Source organism: Dipodomys merriami, unplaced genomic scaffold (assembly GCF_024711535.1).
Source record: "Dipodomys merriami isolate MVZ:Mamm:240054 unplaced genomic scaffold, mDipMer1.0.p SCAF_73, whole genome shotgun sequence".
Classification (NCBI taxonomy): domain Eukaryota; kingdom Metazoa; phylum Chordata; class Mammalia; order Rodentia; family Heteromyidae; genus Dipodomys; species Dipodomys merriami.
The window spans coordinates 109,064-129,699 of record NW_027206324.1 but is presented as its reverse complement, the minus strand read 5'-3'; the positions used below and the strand labels follow the sequence as shown (position 1 = coordinate 129,699).

The 20,636-nt window shown below is 37.5% G+C and overlaps 1 long non-coding RNA gene across 10 annotated transcripts in view; it reads right to left on the bottom strand.

Annotated features, from left to right (window-relative positions):
• LOC138818284 (uncharacterized) overlaps window positions 1–20,636 on the bottom strand; it is a 53,057-nt gene that overhangs the window by 10,200 nt on the left and 22,221 nt on the right. For all 10 annotated transcript variants that reach the window (XR_011369044.1, XR_011369043.1, XR_011369045.1 and 7 more), the window contains 2 exons: window positions 19,743–19,882; window positions 18,653–18,756 (listed from right to left, as the gene is read on the bottom strand). This is a non-coding gene — a long non-coding RNA (uncharacterized lncRNA). The remainder of the gene's footprint in view (window positions 1–18,652; window positions 18,757–19,742; window positions 19,883–20,636) is intronic.

Below are 20,636 nucleotides of genomic sequence, written 5' to 3'. Positions count from 1 at the left end.
TGAGATACCATCTCACCCCAGTTAGACTGGCCAATATTCTGAATTCAGACAAAAACAAATGCTGGCGGGGATGTGGAGAAAAAGGAACCTATTGCACTACTGGAGGGTGTAAACTAATACAACCACTCTGGAAAGCAGTCTGGAGGTTCCTCAAAAAACTAAACATAGACCTTCCCAAAATCCAGCCATACCACTCCTAGGCATTTATTCTGAGCATCATGAACCAGAATATGAACAGGATACCTGCACATCCAAGTTCATTGCTGCAATATTCACAACCTCCCACAAGAAGCACTCAGATGTCCCACAACAGATGAATGGATACAAAAAATGTGGTACCTATAGCCAATGGAATTTTAAACAGCCATTACAAAGGATAAAATAATGGCATTTGTAGGGGAATGGATGTAACTAGAACAAATCATGTTGAGCAAGGTAAGCCAAGATTATGGAGACAAAAGGTGCATGAGCTGGGCGTCAGTGGCTCACGCCTGTAATCCTAGCTACTCAGGAGGATCACAGTTCAAAGCCAGCCCGGGCAGGAAAGACTGTGAGACTCCTATCTCCAATAAACCACTAGAAAAATGGAAGTGGCGCTGTAGCTCAAGTGGTAGAGCACTCGCCTTGAGCTGAAGAGCTGAGGGACAGCGACCAAGCCCAAAGTTCAAGCCTCATGACCAACAACAACAACAAAAAAGGTGCATGTTCTCTCTGATATGCAGATGTTAGATTTAAAGCACAACAAGATATGATCAAGTATACAGGGTTCTAGACACAGATATATAGTGAGACCAAAAGAGGATAGCCTTAGGAGAAAAGCACCAAAATGTAATACACAAGCAGCTCTTCATATATATATATATATATATATATATATATATATATATATATATATATATATATATATATATATATATATATATAATCATAGACATATATATATAAAATCATACACATATTGAAAAGAACTCCAAAGAAAACAAAGAACTTTTTCTTAATTTGTCTTATCATTTTTAGATTACTCTATTTTTTTACCTCATATATGGTGTATTCACATGCATATGTGAAAAAAGGTGGGGACAGAGCACAGAATCAGTGGAAGACAAGTAAAAGTAGATAGCAGTGGGGCTCATCAACTGCATTGGACATTGATGTAAGTGAACCAAGCAACTCGTGGAGGAGATGGAAAGAAAGGAAAGAGAGAATGAGGGAACAGATGATACTAAGGAAAAGGAAAGAAATGTGCTTATCACCTGACATATGTAAATGTAACCTCATTGTATATCACATCTAAAACATCAATAAAGTAATTTTTTAAAGCTATGTATAATGGGGAATGGTAATACTCAGCACTGTGGAGGCAGAAGCAAGGGGACTGCAAGTTCAAAGCCATCTCTACAGTAAAATTTTTTGTCTCAAAAAAACAAAAAAAGGATATGGATGTTACAGGTCTTGATAGACCATGTGAGGTTCTGGGTTAGATCTCTAGCACAAAACAAAACAAAACAACAACAACAAGAACTACTCTTTGTATAATTAATTTACAGTGATAATTACTGAAAGAAATGGCCTATATAGGGCTGGGAAGGTGGCTCAGTGGTAAAGCGCTTGCCTTGCATGCATGAGGCCCTGGGTTCGATTCCTCAGCACCACATAAGCAAAAAGAAAAAAAACACGGAAGTGGCACTGTGGCTCAAGTGGTAGAGTGCTAGCCTTGAGCTGAAGAGCTGAGGGACAGCGCCCAGGCCCAGAGTTCAGGCCCCACGACTGGACCCAAAAATAAATAAATTAATTAAAATGCCAAAAAATATTAAAAAAAAAAAGAAATGGCCTATATAAATAAAAACCAAGAAAGAAACCAACTAAAATGGTGCACAATAGAATCTGGCAGGGGGGAAAACTACAAAGGAAACATCACATCTGCAAAATCTAGTTTCAAGAAACATTAGTATGTATAAAAATCTTCAATATATAATTAATTTTTTTTAAAAAAGTTTTTAATTCCTCCTGAAACCTCTAGACCAATTTTTTTTTTCACTGAAGAAAAATGTCAGGTGATTTTGACACAGTAAATAATTTTACAATAAATGATGTCCTAGGAGTTGGCACTTGTAGTTTTAAAACGTGGCTTGGGAAAATTGGGAGGGAGCAGAGGAAGGGCTGATATTGTCCAAAAGAAATGGACTCATTAATTGCCTTATGAAATTGTAACCATTCTGTACATCAACTATATAATTATAAAAATATTTTTAAATATGCCAAGTTAAAAAAAAAAAAACCTCAGAAGAGTTCCGGGAAGATGGCGGAGGAGAAGCTGGAATCTGAACAAGCTCTCGCATAGAAAGTAGTTTTAGAGTTCCAGTAAACAGTCCTAAGCCAGAGAATCACACCAAGTGTGCCATCACAGGACAGAGAGTTAGACAAGAGAGGGGAAGCCAAGGAAACGCATCAGTTGCCGCTCCGGCGGCGGCGGGGTCGCGGCGGCAACCACCGCCGCGGAGTCATACCTGAGACACAGAGAGCCGGAGATGAAGGAGCCAGACGCAGCGGACAAGCGGATTCTACTCAACACCAACAAGAACCGACAAGAAGCAAACATCTTCATCCTGCTGTTTGCAGACCAGAGACGACCCAGGATCCAAGACTCGGCGTGAGTACAAGCCCGAAGTCCTCACTCCTCAGGGAGCAGAGGAGGGAAGGCCACCCCTCCCCCCCCCAGCACCGGTGATCTCCATCTTGGATACCGACAAAGCTCGGAGGAGCTTCTAGCTCCAGCTCAGGCCTTGGAATAAAATGAGTCATTTAGCAGGTCACAAGAACTTAACGGCGAAGTGACCTGCCAGACTCAGCTCCATCCAGGGAAAAGTCACCCAGCTCAGGCGCCAGCCATCGGAGTGCCTTGCCTCACTGGGTAACCAGAGCCAGAGGCTGCCCCTCCCTCTAGCAGCCACCACAATCAATTGAAAAACAGAAACCCTGAGAATGGCTCCAGGCTGGGCACTGTGAGCTTTATCACAAAATAGCCCCAGGGAAAAGCTACTGTTTGTTGAAAGGCCTCAACTCTACCCAGAACCTAGCCTCATCACCACATCCCCCTCTTTTGTGACTCTCAAAGCAGACCACCCTCCCAGAAAACTAACCTGGGAGGGGGAATCTCAAAATCTTGGGTAAAGCAGAGCATTTTTCTGCCTCTTCCAACCAACCGACTTAAGAAACCAATCAAGCCACAGTTCCTCAAGCTGACCAGAGACTCCAACAAGAGACTGGTGGCAGACAAAAGGGAGATACAGGATTCTTCCCACTCCTCCCCCCCCCCCCCCAAAAAAAATCAAAAGACTTTTTTTTTCTTTTTCTTTTTTTCTTCTTCTTCTTCTTCTTTTCTTTTTTTTGGCTTGTTTTTTGTTTTTTGTTACCTTATATATATATATATATATATATATATATATATATATATATATATATATATATATATATATATATATATATAAATTTTTTCCCTTCTAAAACTTTTATTAATCTTTAATTTTTGCCTCTTCTGAAAAAATAATTGTTTTCCAGTAACTTTTTTTTTTCTCATCTTATAATTTTTATTTTAGGAATACGTGAATAAGAGTTTTCCTTTCTTTTCTTGTCTTCTTTCTCTTTTTCTTTCTTTCTTAATTATCTTTTTGTTTTTTATCTAGCTCTACTGAACTTCTGATCTTTTCTTCTCCCTTTCCCATCCTTAAAGCTTTTCACATCTCCTCTATGTCCCTCCCCTTCTCTGAACATATTCACATTCCTCTCTAAATAGACGGTCTTTTAAGCTCTATAATAACATTAATTTTTACGTTTCTATTCTTTTTCTGGTCTCTCTTTATTCCCCTTTCCGTCTCTTCTTTTTCTCTCTCTCTCTACTTGCATTCTACCCAACCCATTTCCTGCACTGTGATTAGGACATAGTTAACTCTCCCTGTGCCTCCCCACACCAATCTATTCCTATTTTTTACCCACATCTCTCCCTAATCCTAATAATTTCTGGTTTTCCAAATTCTTCTCTGCGGTTCGAAGTCCTTTAACATATACTCGTTTGATGTTGAATAGATGTATCTGTTGAACTAGATTGTATCTGTAGACTATTGACTGTACAAATGCAAACTTTGGTTGATGGTTGCCTTAAGATATTGTTCTAGCACAAAACTGGTGCAATCTTTATCTCAAATGGGCCGAGTAAGCCGGAAAAACACAAGAAAAATGGCAAATTCGGGTATCTCAATTCCCAACCTGGATAATCAGGGATTAGAACAGATAAAGAATAATCCAGAGGAGAGTTCCCAAATAGCTCTACAAACACTAATAGCAAACATGATAAATGAGAAGTTTGACAATGTACAAAGGACTCTGTATGAGTGTGATAGGGAGAGAGAGGAGGCATCCCAGAAGTTTATACAGGAATATCATAAGCGTGAGGAAGCTTCTCAAAAACGGATACAGGATTTGCGTGAACAACTTGAGAATACTCAAAGAGAAAGGGAGGAATGGCGTGAGCAGGCAGAGAACACTCAAAGAGAACTGCAGGAATCCCACAGAAGGGAGGAAACTAATCAAAGAGTAATTCACGAATTAAGAGACCAGGTAGAGAATACACAAAGATCACTAAAGGCATTCATGGAATCCATTAACAAAGAGCTGAAGGAAGTCAGGGAGACCACAAAGGGAATGCTGAATGGAACCCAACAGAAGGAATGGGAGTCCAAAGAAACCATAACCAATCAACTAAGTGATTTGAGAACAAACACTGAACACCAAATTAAGGAAGTAAAGAAATTCATACAAGACCTAAAACAGAGCTTCAACAAAGAACTTGAAGCCATCAAAGCTGACCAATTAGAAGGAAAAGAAATAAAAAACAAAGTAGAGAGTCTTGATAGCAGGTTAGACCATGCAGAAGATCGAATCTCAGGGATTGAAGACAGCCTAGATATTATAGAGAAAGAACATACAACCATCCAAGACAAGTCCAAGAAATATGATAGGTCTATCCAACACCTGGAAGACACCATCAGAAGGCCCAATCTAAGGATAATGGGTGTAGAGGAGCACCTAGAAACAGAAGTTAATGGTCTAGGAAATTTGTTTAACAGGATCCTAGCAGAGAACTTCCCAAACATACAAAAAGATAGGCCTATTCAGATAGAAGAAGCTTTTAGAACCCCAAATAGACCAGACCAGAATAGGACATCCCACCGTCACATTATAATATACACAGGATCAACCCAGACCAAGGAAAAGATCCTTAAAGCTGTCAAGGAGAAAAGGTTAATCACCTATAAAGGGAAACCAATTAGAATTACCTCAGATTTCTCAGCAGAGACAATCAAAGCAAGAAGAGCCTGGAATGACGTGTGCCATGCCCTAAAAACAAACAACTATCAACCAAGAATGCTGTGCCCAGCTAAACTCTCCTTCATAACTGAAGGCCAAATAAAAACCTTCCATAGCAAAGAAAAATTGAAACAATACATCTCCACCAAACCAGCCCTGCAAAAGATTCTTAAAGATGTCCTACACATAGAAAACGAACAAGAACGCAACAAAGGCCAAGAAACTGCACCCAAACTGAGAATCCAAGAACCTTAGGAAGAACCCAGTTTTCACAGCCCCCAAGAAGGTGCATAACATGGCAGGAACTCCCAAATACCTCTCAGTCCTATCTCTTAACCTTAACGGACTGAACTCTCCAATTAAGCGACATAGACTGTCTAGTTGGATTAAAAAAACAAGACCCTTCTATCTGCTGCCTGCAGGAATCACATCTCGCCTGTAAAAACAAACATATTTTCAAGGTTAAAGGCTGGAACAAAATCTACCAAGCAAACGGCCCTCATAAACAGGCGGGAGTTGCAATCCTAATATCAGATAAAATAGACTTCAAATTAAAATTCGTGAGAAGAGATAAAGAAGGTCGCTACATACTAATTAAAGGATCTCTCCTTCAGGAGGATATTACAATTCTAAATATCTATTCGCCAAACAATGGAGCACCCAAATTTATCAAAGAAACACTACTTTCCCTCAAATCCCATATAGATCCAAAGACATTAATTGTTGGGGATTTTAACACACCACTCTCCCCACTAGATAGATCAACTTGGCAAAAACTCAACAGAGAAACCGCAGATCTAAACAGCTGCATAGATCAACTAGACTTAACAGACATTTACCGAACATTTCACGCAGCAGCATCAGAATACACGTTCTTCTCAGCAGCACATGGAACGTTTTCTAAAATAGACCACATTTTAGGCTACAAAGCAAACTTGTCTAAATTCAGAAACATTGAAGTTATACCTTGCATTCTCTCTGACCACAAGGGAATAAAATTAGAACTCAACACCAAAAGTCACCAAAGAAAGCCCGGTATCACATGGATGCTGAACAACACCCTGCTGAATCATGAGTGGGTCATGGAAGAGATTAGAAAGGAAATTCAAATGTTCATGCTATTCAACAAAAATGAACACACAAATTACCAGCTCCTCTGGGACACAGCAAAGGCAGTACTCAGAGGCAAGTTTATAGCTCTGAGCTCCTACATCAACAAATTGGAGAGATCGGAAACTAACAATTTAATGACACATCTAAACCTCCTTGAAAAAGAGCAGCAAGATAAACCCCAATCCAGTAGATGGAAAGAAATAATCAAAATTAAATCAGAATTAAATGAATTAGAATCCAAAAAAACTATAGAAAGAATCAACAAAACAAAGAGTTGGTTCTTCGAAAAACTTAACAAAATTGACAGACCCTTAGCAAACCTTATCAGAAAAAGGAGAGAACACACCCAAATTAATAAACTCAGAGATGAGAATGGAAACATCACCACGGAAACAACCAAGATTCAGAACATTATAAGGGAATACTTCTCAAAACTTTATGCTAATAAGTTTGAGAACTTGACAGAAATGGACCTTTTCCTAGCAAATATTGACATGCCAAAACTAAACCAAGATGAGTTAAACCAGCTTAACAGGCCCATATCAAGCATTGAAATAGAAACAGCAATAAGAGACCTCCCAGCTAAGAAAAGTCCAGGACCAGATGGTTTTACAGCGGAATTTTACAAGGCCTTCAAAGCAGAGCTCACACCAATACTCCTCCAACTCTTCAATGAAATTGAAAGAGAAAGCTCAATACCGAACACATTCTATGAAGCCATCATAACCCTCATGCCAAAACCAGGCAGGGACTCATCAAAGAAAGAGAACTATAGACCCATTTCTTTGATGAACATTGATGCAAAACTTCTCAACAAAATTTTGGCCAATCGACTTCAACAATTCATCCAAAAAATCATACACCATGATCAAACAGGATTCATTTCAGGGATGCAAAGCTGGTTCAATATACGCAAATCAATTAATATTATTCATCACATAAACAGGAGCAAGAATAAGAACCACATGGTTATCTCAATAGATGCAGAAAAAGCATTTGACAAGATCCAACACCCCTTTATGATGAAGGTTCTGGAAAAATTAGGAATCAATGGAACATTCCTCAATACAATAAAGGCTGTATATGACAAACCTACAGCCAGCATTATACTCAATGGTGAAAAACTAAAGCCATTTCCTCTTAACTCAGGAACAAGACAAGGATATCCACTCTCTCCAATTCTCTTCAATCTAGTATAAGAATGCCTAGCTACAACAATAAGACAAGATGCAGACATAAAGGGGATTCAAATAGGGAAAGAAGAAATAAAACTCTCCCTCTTTGCAGATGACATGATCTTGTATTTAAAGAATCCCATAGAATCCACTCCCAAATTACTCAAGCTGATTCAAAACTTTGGCAAAGTAGCAGGTTATAAAATTAACCCCCCCAAATCAATGGTTTTCTATATGCCAACAATGAGAAAAGTGTGGCTGAAATTAGGAAAGCAACTCCATTTGTAATAGCCCCACAAAAAATAAAATACCTAGGAATTAACTTAACCAAAGAAGTGAAGGACCTCTATGATGAAAACTTTAAAATCTTGAAAAAGGAAATCAACACAGAACTTAAAAAATTGCAAAACCTCCCATGCTCCTGGATTGGCAAGATTAACATCGTGAAAATGGCAATACTTCCCAAGGCTATCTACAAATTCAGCGCGATACCTATCAAAATTCCACCCTCATTCTTCAAGGAAATAGAGGAGGCAATCCAAAAATTCATATGGAACAATAAAAGACCCCGAATAGCAAAAACGCTCCTCAATGGAAAGAACACTGCTGGAGGAATATCAATACCAAATTTAAACTCTACTATGAAGCCATAGTAATCAAAACAGCTTGGTATTGGCATAAGAACAGACCTGAGGACCAATGGAATAGAATTGAAAACCCAGAAATGAACCTACAGACCTATAGCCATCTAATCTTCGATAAGGAAGCTAAAACAATAGAATGGAAGAAAGACAGCCTCTTCAGTAAATGGTGCTGGCAAAATTGGTTAACCACATGTAGAAAAATAAAGCTAGATCCTTATATATCACCCTGCACCAGAATCAACTCCAAATGGTTCAAAGACCTTGAACTCAAAGCAGACACTCTGAAAACATTACAGGATGGAATAGGAGAAACCCTAGGTCTCCTTGGCTCAGGTCGAAATTTTCTGAATAGAGACCCGGAAGCACAACAAATCAAAGAAAGGTTGGACAAATGGGATTGCATAAGATTGCAGAGCTTCTGCAGGGCAAATGACATAGCTGGCAAGATCAATAGAAAGCCCACCGATTGGGAGAAGATCTTTACTAGCCATACAACGGACAAGGGTCTCATATCTAAAATATACTTGGACCTCAAAAAATTAAACCCTCCAACAACAAATCCTCAAAGAAACAACTGCCCAATAAATAAGTGGGCGAAAGACTTAAAGAGAAGCTTCTCTGAAGAAGAAACAAGGATGGCCAATAGACACATGAAGAAATGTTCAACATCCCTAGCCATAAAAGAAATGCAAATCAAAACAACATTGAGATATCACCTCACTCCAGTTAGAACAGCAAAAATCAAGAACTCTAACAACAACAGATGCTGGAGGGGATGTGGACAGAAAGGAACCTTACTTCATTGTTGGTGGGAATGTAAACTTGTTCAACCACTTTGGAAAGCAGTATGGAGGTTCCTCAAAAGACTTCACATAGATCTCCCCTATGATCCAGCAATCCCACTTTTGGGCATTTACCCAAATGTTTACAAACAAGACCACACTAAAGCTACCAGCACAACTATGTTTATTGCAGCATTATTTACCATAGCTAAGATATGGAACCAACCCAGATGCCCCTCAGTAGATGAATGGATCAAGAAAATGTGGTATATATACACAATGGAATTCTATGCCTCCATCAGAAAGAATGACATTTCCCCATTTGTTAGGAAATGGAAAGGTTTGGAAAAAATTATATTAAGTGAAGTAAGCCAGGCCCAAAGAAGCATAGGTCCCATGGTTTCCCTTATTTGCAATATCTAGTATAGGTATGAGTCAAGCGGAAAAGGTCAGATAATGTGATGTTAGGAAAATGAACCCTTAAATATGTATTTTAATGTTTTCGTTTCTTTCATGCATGTGTTTCTAACGCATTTATAAGATTATTTCTTTGTTGCTTTGTATGTCCCTCCCCCACAGTGTAACCCCTGCTTTCACTATATTTGATGTCAGTATAACATGTGGAGGAGATGGGGACAAACAAGTCGTTTAAGGATTCAGGTGGACCTGTTGCAACAATGAGAAGTACAAAATGTCATGTCAAAACCAGCTTTACAATGTCGGTGTGGGGGGGAGGGGGGTATAATTGGGTGGGGGGAGGGGGGTAAAATTGGGTGGGGGGAGGGGGGAGGCGGGGAAAGGAAGTGAAGGGTAAACAAAGGAGGAGGCTGCAATGCTTGGTAAGAAATGTATGCATTATCCTGCCCATGTAATTGTAGCCCCTCTGTACAGTATGTTCTCAAATAAAATAAAATACAATTAAAAAAAAAAACCTCATAGATCTAAACATAACCCACATACTACAACACTTTAAATGAAAGCACATGAAACTTCATGTATTTGTGTTGCTTTGAAAATGACCTCTGTGTACACTTTAATGGGTTTTTTTGTTTGTGGTTTTAGTTTTGTCTTTGGATTGTTGTTCTTCATCACTGATGTCATGAAGCTTGGACTCAGCCTGGGTGCTGTCACTGAGCTCTTTATTTCGTGGATAGTGGTCTACCACTTTGAGCTACATCTCTAATTCCAGGTTTTGAGGACTGTTCATGAGTGCGCCACTAGCACCTGGCTACACTTCGGATTTTATTATTTTATGTCGGTTGTGGGGCTTGAACTTTGTGCTTGGGTGTTGTCTCTTCAAAATTCTACCACTGGAAACAAGGTCAATTCCGGTCTTCTGAAGATTAGAGTCTTACGGACTTTCTTGCTGGCTAATACTAATACTGTGTCTTTGAGAAATCATTAACGACAGCCCGAGATTTCTATAGGTAACAAAGGCCTGGATATTTTTTCATGACAAGTTGATTAAAGACAAAGCATTGGGGAAGCTTTACAGATATTTAAGAAAAGGACACAAAACACCATCTCTAGAAAGATGGCTTACATTTACATTTTCATTCTAAGAAGGCACCCTCTAAAACTTCCTTTCTATTCATAAAGTACAAGTAATTCCATCAAAAGATAGCAGCAGCACATAAATAGTCTGCAATATGATACAAAAACAGCAAAGATGTAAGCCATAACGTATTATGTAAAGAACTGAAAATATTCAAACAAGACCAAGAAAAATGATCCCATTTACACTATGTATCTCCTATATGCTTACTTATAGTACAGCATTATATGGGCCAACCTTGTCTATCTGCTTGTTTTCATTGCCAATTAGGCAGAAAATAGCCACAAGTGAAGGTGTGATACAAGAGGTAGACCTCAAGCCTTTAACAAAAAGCCAAGTAAGAAAAGCAAGTTCCTGACTTCAAACCCCAGTACTAGCACAAAAAATAAAATAAAACTATTATTATCTCGATGAAAATAATAGGGAAGGTAGTGCCATTACATCAGCATTTTAGAGCTTAAATATAAATAAATTGATGTTATTTAAATGAAATTATGAATGTATATGGAGGAAACAGAGATTATGTTTTCTAACTGTGGAGTCAGGGAGGAACTTTAAAGCAAAATGTAAATATCAGAAACAAGAAAAAAGATGGACTAATTTTGGCATAAGATAGTATGTTGGTATATATCACTAACAAAAACTAGAATAACATATTTGTAAAAAAATAATCTGCAACATATTTGATAGGTAATATATGTTGTAAAAATATTTTTAAGCTTTCAGATGCAGAGTTGTAGCTCAACAAAATGAAGCTGGAAATTGAAATATAACAGGGGAAAGTAAAGGGGAGGAGTGTAAATGAATGAAGAGTGGGTAGTAATGGCAGTATGCAGTGATAATATTCAATGCATATCCTATGAAATGAGGAAAGTTGAAGAAATGGCTTGGGTTGGTGAGAGGGAGTTGGTAGAATGATGATAGGATTGATATTGAGTAAGATACTTTGTACTTATAAACTGGTACATTGACAGATAAACCCTTTGTACAACTACTTGAAGATAATCAAAATATAAAAAACAAAAAAAAATTAGCTGGGTGCCAGTGGCTACAACTGTAACTCTAGCTTCTTAGGAGGATTTGAGTATTGAAGCCAATCTGGGCAGGAAAATCCATGAGATTTTCACCTCTAATTAATCACCAAAATGTCAGAAATAAAAGTTCTGGCTCAAGTGGTAGAGCACTAGCCCCAAGCAAAAAGAGTTCAAAAATAGTGCCCAGACCCCATTGTTCAAGCCCTGTACCAACAGACACACACACACACACACACACACACACACACACACACACACACACACACACACACACACACACACACACACACACACACACACACACACACACAAATGTCTCAAAACTCACTAAAAAGAAATCTTCCTAGGCTGGTAGTAGTGACTCACACCTCTAATCCGAGCTACTCAGCTTGATATCTGAGGCACTTAGTTCAAAGACAATCCAAGCAAGAAGATCCTTGAGCCTTATGTGTAAATAAATAATAAAAAACCAGAAGAGGGGCTGTGGCAATACACAATACAGGCACAAAAGGCAAAACAAAACTTGTTTCAGTCAAATAACATCATATATTATACTCAGAGTAATATAAATTGTCAAAAAGACCTTTTGAAAATATATACAAAAAGCACTAAAAATACTAGTACCCTTCAACCCACTGGCTGTAACAAAACAATAAAAGAGAGGCAATTGATAAGCTAAGATGATGTTTACCATGCTAATTCATAACTTAAAAAGTGAAGAAACATATAAACTAGCTAGTAGGTGATTGAATAATACAATACTTTTTATCATGACATTCAGACATACAATGATAGTCTACGTATATATTTATGTAGATAGATGATAAATAGCTAGATAGGTAGATATATGAGCAGAAATATATTTGCTGCTAATTATTCAATATTAAAAGCCTCCACAAGCATTTATATATTCCTATTCTAAGTTCTTGTCTCCTGCCTCAACATAAAAGGAAAATAAACATCCATAACTAGCATTTTACTTTTACAGGAACTGAGCACAATCTTCTCAAACAGCTCACTCCATCTTTCACCACACAGTCAAGCCCTATACTTTTTAAATTTACATATCTCCTTTTTAAATTTGAGGCTAGAATTCTTACACTTCTCCCCCCTCCTCTCTCGTGACAACTAAAAGTGTAAATGGTCATCATGTTTTTTAAATATGCTCATTGAAGCCAGGACCCAATCACCTTCTTAGTCTTACTTTATTTCCATTCTTTTTGTTGTTGTTGTTGGTCATGGGGCTTGGATGCTGTCCCTCAGCTCTTCAGTTCAAGGTTAGCACTCTTAACACTTGATGCACAGGGCCACTTCCAGTTTTCTGAGTGGTTTATTGGAGATAAGAGTCTTATGGCCTTTCCTGCCTGGGTTGGCTTTGAACCGTGATCCTCAGATCTCAGCCTCCTGAGTAACTAGGATTACAGGTGTGAGCCACCAGTGCCCAGCCTCACTTTATTTCCAAAAGAAAGCTTCCAGCTCTCAAAGCAGAGCCTTATACAAAACATGTACCAAATAAATTTATTCCATTAACATTTTCTATGTACCTACTGCATGACAGCAGGACAATACAATACTGTGTTTGGATCTCAAAGATCATGAAATATGTTCATGTATAAACATGACTAGTGCTTGGGAAAATTGGGAAGTGGAGTAGAAGTATCAATAGGTTATTGATATATTATTATCCTCACAATAGTATGTATATTAGCTCAAATTCCCAAAAATAGCTCAACAATGTCTTATGCATGTTTTAAATATTTGATAACAATATGTCTATATAAATATATCAAGTATCAATAGATATTTGGGAATAAGAGAGGTAAAATAGAGAAAAAAGGCTTTGATTAACCTAGACATAAACAATAAACAAGTACTACTATACTGAAGCCTGTATCTTGAGAGGTGGAGATTAACACTGTCAAATTCAGATTCACCATACATCTTCCAAGAATACAATTCTGAAGATATATAAGCAAAAGTTATGGTTATAGTTTGGAAAGAATCCAATGATAGATCTGAAGTTTGTCTTCCTTTCTTAGGGAAATAGAAATGTAAGAGGAAGATATCAAAACATTCCCAACATAACAGTTGATTTCCTCCTGGTATCATTTAGTGCAATTTAATCTAACTTGACTCATTTTCTAAATTGTTACAGTTCCTCAAACTATGGTGCAGAATGACAATATGAAAAGAATGCAAATGCAGTGAGACAAAGGTAATCTCTACAAATTAGTTGATTTAAACTTGCTTGCTATTTTCTCATTCAAAAATGCTATATTGATGCATTTCACTCAAAGTGGATTTCACTCAGTATTCTTTTGCTTGCTTGCGTTTTGAGTTCTGCTGCCTACTTTGTTAGCATAGGGTTGAGTAAGGGCAGTTCATGCTGCAAAACACAAGAAAAAAAACAGAATGTCTGTAATCTTAATGCAAAATGTTGCCATCTATTGTTATAGGAAATGATATTGAAATTTCAAAACCTAAATGAGTAAGATGAATCAGTAACTGAATAGAATTTGTCACATAATGTTTCCAATGGGCATAATAAAACAGTACAATCATCAAGGCATTTTTAAAAAGAAAAGAAAAGGTAGGCATGGTGATTCACATCTGCAATCCCTACTCATTAGACTGAGGAAGATCATTGTTCAAGGTCAATATGAGACAGAACTTTACAAGACCCTATTCTCAACCAGAAAGAGTGTAGAGGTGCACACCTATCATCTCAGCTAGGGCACATAGACACACACACACACACACACACACACACACACACACACACACACACACACACACACACACACACACACACAAAGAACAGGAGGATTACAGCCTATGCTGCCTCATGCCAAAAGCAGATATTTTTATCTCAAAACTCACAAGCACTTCTGTGCTCATAAGAGAGTAATTGAGGGGGCTGGGAAGGTGGCTCAGTGGTAAAGCACTTGCCTTGCATGCCTGAGGCCCTGGGTTTGATTCTTCAGCACCACATAAGCAAAAAGAAAAAAATCCGGAAGTGGCACTGTGGCTCAAGTGGTAAAGCGCTAGCCTTGAGCTGAAGAGCTGAGGAACAGCTCCCAGGCCCAGAGTTCAGGCCGCACAACCGGACCAAAAAAAAAAGAGAGAGTAATTGACTACCATGTCAAAGACTTGATTTCAAATCCTAGTATTTCCAGAGAAAAAATACTTTAAATGATGATAATATAGCAACTTTCAATTGACTTTCCTTTGAAAAAGGGGACTTAAAGATAGATATTTGAGGCATCTGAACACTGGTTTTAAGGTGAAAGTTTCCAAGAGTTGGCTGGGAAGGAATTCTGGACATGGGTTCTCTGCAGTTTTTCAGTGCATGAAAATACCATGGCAATTCAGAAAATTTCGGCATGAGCCAAGGAGACCTAGGGTTTCTCCTATTCCATCCTGTAATGATTTCAGAGTGTCTGCTTTGACTTCGAGGTCTTTGGTCCATTTGGAATTGATTCTGGTGTAGGGTGATATATAAGGATCTAGCTTTAGTTTTCTACAAGTAGTTAACCAATTTTGCCAGCAGCATTTACTGAAGAGGCTGTCTTTCTTCCATTCTATTTTTTTAGCTCCCTTTTCAAAGATTAGATGGCTATAGGTCTGTAGGTTCATTTCTGGGTTTTCAATTCTATTTTATTGGTCCTGAGGTCTATTCTTATGCCAATACCAAGCTGTTTTGATTACTATGTCTTTATAGTAGAGTTTGAAATTTAGTATTGATATTCCTCCAGCAGTGTTCTTTCCGTTGAGGAGCGTTTTTTCTACTCGGGGTCTTTTATTGTTCCATATGAATTTTTGGATTGCCTCTTCTATTTCCTTGAAGAAAGCAGGCCAAAATTTTCTGAATAGAGACCCGGAAACACAACAAATCAAAGAAAGGTTGGACAAATGGGATTGCATGAAGTTGCAGAGCTTCTGCATGGCAAAGGACATAGCTAGCAAGATCAATAGAAAGCCCACAGATTGGGAGAAGGTCTTCACTAGCCATACAACAGACAAGGGTCTCATATCTAAAATGTACTTGGAACTCAACAAATTAAACCCCCACAACAAATCCTCAAAGAAACAACTGTCCAATAAATAAGTGGGCTAAAGACTTAAGAGAAACTTCTCTGAAGAGGAAAGAAGGATGGCCAATAGACACATGAAGAAATGCTCAACATCCCTAGCCATAAAAGAAATGCACATCAAACAACATTGAGATACCACCTCACTCCAGTTAGAATGGCAAAAATCAAGAACTCTAACAACAACAGATGCTAGAAGGGATGTGGACAGAAGGGATCCTTACTTCATTGTTGGTGGGAATGTAAACTTGTTCAACCACTTTGGAAAGTAGTATGGAGGTTCCTCAAAAGACTTCACATAGAGCTCCCCTATGATCCAGCAATCCCACTTTTGGGCATTTACCCAAATGTTTACAAACAAGACCACACTAAATCTACCAGCACAACTATGTTTATTGCAGCATTATTTACCATAGCTCATATATGGAACCAACCCAGATGTCTCTCAGTAGATGAAAAGATCAAGAAAATGTAGTATATATAAACAATGGAATTCTATGCCTCCATCAGAAAGAATGACATTGCCCCATTTGTTAGGAAATGGAAAAACTTGGGAAAATTATATTAAGTGAAGCAAGCCAGGCACAAAGAAACATAGGTCCCATGGTTTCCCTTATTTGCAATATCTAGTATATATATGAGTCAAGCGGAAAAGGTCAGATAATGTGATGTTAGGAAAATGAACCCTTAGATATGTATTTTAATGTTTTTTTTTCTTTCATGCATTTGTTTCTAATGCATTTGTAAGATTATTTCTTTGTTGCTTTGTATGTCCCTCCCCCACAGGATAACCCCTGCTTTCACTATATTTGATGTCAGTATAACTTGTGGAGGAGATGGAGAAAAACAAGTCGTTTAAGGATACAGGTGGACCTGTTGCAATAATGAGAAGTACAAGTTGTCATGTCGAAAATGAGCTTTACAACGTTGGTGTTGGGGTGGGAGGTGGGAGGATTGGGTGGGGGGGTGGGGAGGAGGCTGGGAAAGGATGTGAAGTGTAAACAAAGGAGGAGGCTGCAATGCTTGATAAGAAATGGACGCATTATCCTGCGCATGTAATTGTAACCCCTCTGTGCAGTATGTTCACAAAAATAAAATAAAAAAAAATAAAATAAAATACCATGGCAAGGGCACTGAAAACCAGTGAAATAGAAATCTCCCTTGTATTTTACTGCAAGTCTTCAGAAATACAAGAGAAGCCTCATTGGTCTAAAGACTGTAATAAGAGTATTGTTTCATTAGGAGAGAATGGTGTTTTCAGCCACTGTCTTCTTCTAATACATGGAACAGATTTTAGTAAATATTGCGCAATTGATTCTGTACAACTTAAAATTTTGAGGCATGGAGTAAAACCAGATCTTTGGAATCAAGAATCAAAAATAGAGCAGTATAACTTGGCAGAGTTAAAGAGGGAACAAGAAACAAAGGAAGTAAACAAGAATGAATAAGGGAAGGGCTAAGAAAATATTATAAGTAAAAGAATCAACACATTAAAAAACTGAAGCCTATCAAAATACATCGAAGTATCCTATTGACTTGGTCAACCCTTCTACATTTAGTTCTATCCTAGTTATTATGGCTGCTCAGTCTCTGAAAGCTCAGATCTACAATGTTTAGAATTAAGAAGTAAATTGATACAATATAAAAAAATAGGAAAGTAGCACATTTTTTTTCATTTGCAACTTATTCACATCCTTCAATTTTAAAATACATAATGGGAAAATACAGTTAAATAATTACCTGGTAAAGCCAATAAAATTTGACTCAGTTTGGGGGGAAAGATTAAGGTGGTTATGGATTTAGAATTTCTTACAATGACATTATGTACAAGACATTATGTTGAAAAATGAATTTTACAACTTTGGCGGGGGTGCGAGAGCACGGGATGGGAGGGCAGGGATGGTAAGGAGGAGGCAACAATGCTTAATAAGAATTGTACTCATGGGCTGAGAAGGTGGCTTAGTGGTAAAGAGCTTGCCTTGCATGCATGAGGCCCTGGGTTTGATTACTCAGCACCACATAAACAAAAAGAATAAAGCCGGAAGTGGTGCTGTGGCTCAAGTGGTAGAGCACTAGCCGTGAGCTGAAGAGCTGAGGGACAGTGCCAGGCCCAGAGTTCAGGCCCCATGACCGGACCCCCCACCCAAAAAAAAGAATTGTACTCATTACCTTGCTCATGTAATTGTAACCCCTCTGTATGGTATTTTCACAATAATAAAAACTTATTATTAGTAAGTTTTAGCAATGTTTATCTTACATCTCTAATTTTGATGATCATCAAAAGAAGTCTGACTCTTAAAAGAACATATGTTTTTATACAAATAGAATATTTATCTGAAAAGTAAAGCTTTCCTTTAAATGCTAATTTCTTCAATTGGCTACTTCATGATGAGATTTGAAGTTTATTGTCTTTCTTCTAGAGTTGATTTTTTTGTTATCAGCAGTTATAAGAATAAGTCAAATGCATGATTTCAAAAGAACATCTGGATAGTAGAACATTTGCCTAGCACAAGTGAGAGGTCCTGAGTTTGATCCTCAGTAGCTCAAGAGAAGGTGGAGGAGGAAGAGGTAGGCAGAAAGGGTGTGATGGGTGTGCAGAAGGATAAAAAGGAAGAGAAAGCAGAAGTAAAGCATCATATTATTCACTGTGAAACTGGTAGAAAAGCATGACCTTATTCTGTTATTTCTGCTGACACTATAAGCAGGAGGATTCATAGATTTCTCATAAGGAACAAAAGTGCTGAGCCATACCCAGGATTGGAAAAAGCAATTGTTCCTGTTTCCATCATGTTAAATGTTTGTATGTTGGTTACCCTGAGGATAATTTCTTTCAAAATTATCTCTATTTTTCCTGCAATTAACTTCATGTCTACGTATCTATAGGTTTAACTTACCTAGGTTTTAGTTTGATGTGTTTTCTCTCTTGAGTTGAAGAGGTAACTGTGAAGAGTATGGGGCTCTGAAATGGAATTAACTTTGTCCAGAATGTTATCTTGTGCTGTCAAAATAGTTACAATAAATATTTAAAGATCTGTGATGTATCATGCATCATATAGCAAGCAGCTAATGTATTAATGACATACTTCTCGTGTACATTAATGACTGAAATTTCTGATGTACTTATTAGTAAAGTTTTTTAATCTCTCTTGTGTACTTATTTGTAAAGTTTTTTTTACTGTCTTCAAGTATAGCTACATATGCATTTGTCTGACCATATATCATTGCAAGTATGGCTAATTTCTTAGGGTTCCTCATTACATGGTCATTTTATGGTATCTCCAAATTTTTTGGTTGTCAGAGCCAAGGGTGTTTTATTTCCCGTCTAACTGCCATGAATTCCCACAATGATGAAAACTCATTGGGTGGTTAGTTGAGATCCTCAGTAATCCGTGGCTTATATTTACATTTTTCTCTTAAGAAGAATTTTTTATTAATATCAGAACTTAATATTAATATTACAATATAATATAATCATATCATAATAACATTATTAGTATTGAGGCTTTTCTTGGCCATTCCTTGAGGATTTTCCTTGGAAATCTATTGTCTTTTTCTAGGTATAATTGTGTATCCTACCCCCAAGGATTTTGAGATCCGAGGTTTCAGAGATCCAAATTTCAAGCAAATAATTCAGAACTCTGTTTATATTGCCTACTTTTATATTAATTTACAGCACTATGCCTTCAAAATACTTTATAAATTTGCCCATTCTTCTGTCCTCAAGAATTTGGACAGGCTTTTAAACAATATCTTAGAAATCTATTCTCTTGGTGCTTTATGTACTACTACACTTACCTTATTAGGATCTGTTAAACATAATCTTCTGGTACTATTGCTCTTATCTTTTTTCTATTCTTCTCTGTGGGGTATCATGTATCCCCTGAGGTGAGCCCAATTTTAGGCCATATATGGTTCCCTCATCTGTCTCATCTTTCTTCCCAGACATAAGTATTAAGAACTAACTTAGCTAGTTTTCTTGCTCACCTGAATGATTTCTCAGTACAATGTAATTCAATAGTACATCTTACAGATGAATAATCAGAGATGTGTGATCTTAGATTTCCTTTTCTTCTTTCTGTTAAGTCAAATATATGCCTTCCCAGTTCTCCAAACCTCAAAACAATCTGTATTAAAAAATAAGGCATCAAAGGTATATGATAATTGGTTATTATTTTTCATGAAGTTTTTTTTAATGACTGGTAGACAGGACAGACAGAAATGGCTGCCTTGCTTTTGAAGTTTTTTTTTTTTTTTTTTTTTTTTTTTTTAATGACTGGTAGACAGGACAGACAGAAATGGCTGCCTTGCTTTCCCTTCATCTGGTTCACCTAATTCCATTTTGGACATTTTGAGATGTGTTATCACCTCAACCTACAGCTACATTCAGAAATCACTAATCATGGAAGTTATTTTGCTACTCTTATTCTGAATGATTATTCAATTATTTTACTGAATATCAATATAAGTTATGATATGCCACTTTCAAAATAAAGAACATAAAACAATTATCACTCATACAATGCTATTCATTCATTAATCATTTAACAAATATATTTTGAACAGTTTTGTGGGTTGGGGGACATGGGTATATCTGCTGTACTGGAGCTTGAATTCCAGGCCTGGGTGCTGTCCCTGAGCTATTTTGCTTAAAGCTAAAGCTCTACTACTTGAGCCACTTCTGACTTTTACATAAGTTAATTAGATATAAGGGTCTCACAGGCTTTCCTGCTCAGTCTGGCTTTAAATTGTAATTCTCGGATCTCAGACTCCAGAGTGGCTAGGATTGCAAGAATGAACTATTGGGCCGAGCTGAGAGCTAGAGATATAGTGTTGAGCAAAAACATTATATCTAGTCTTATAAACTGTAAGTCTTCTACA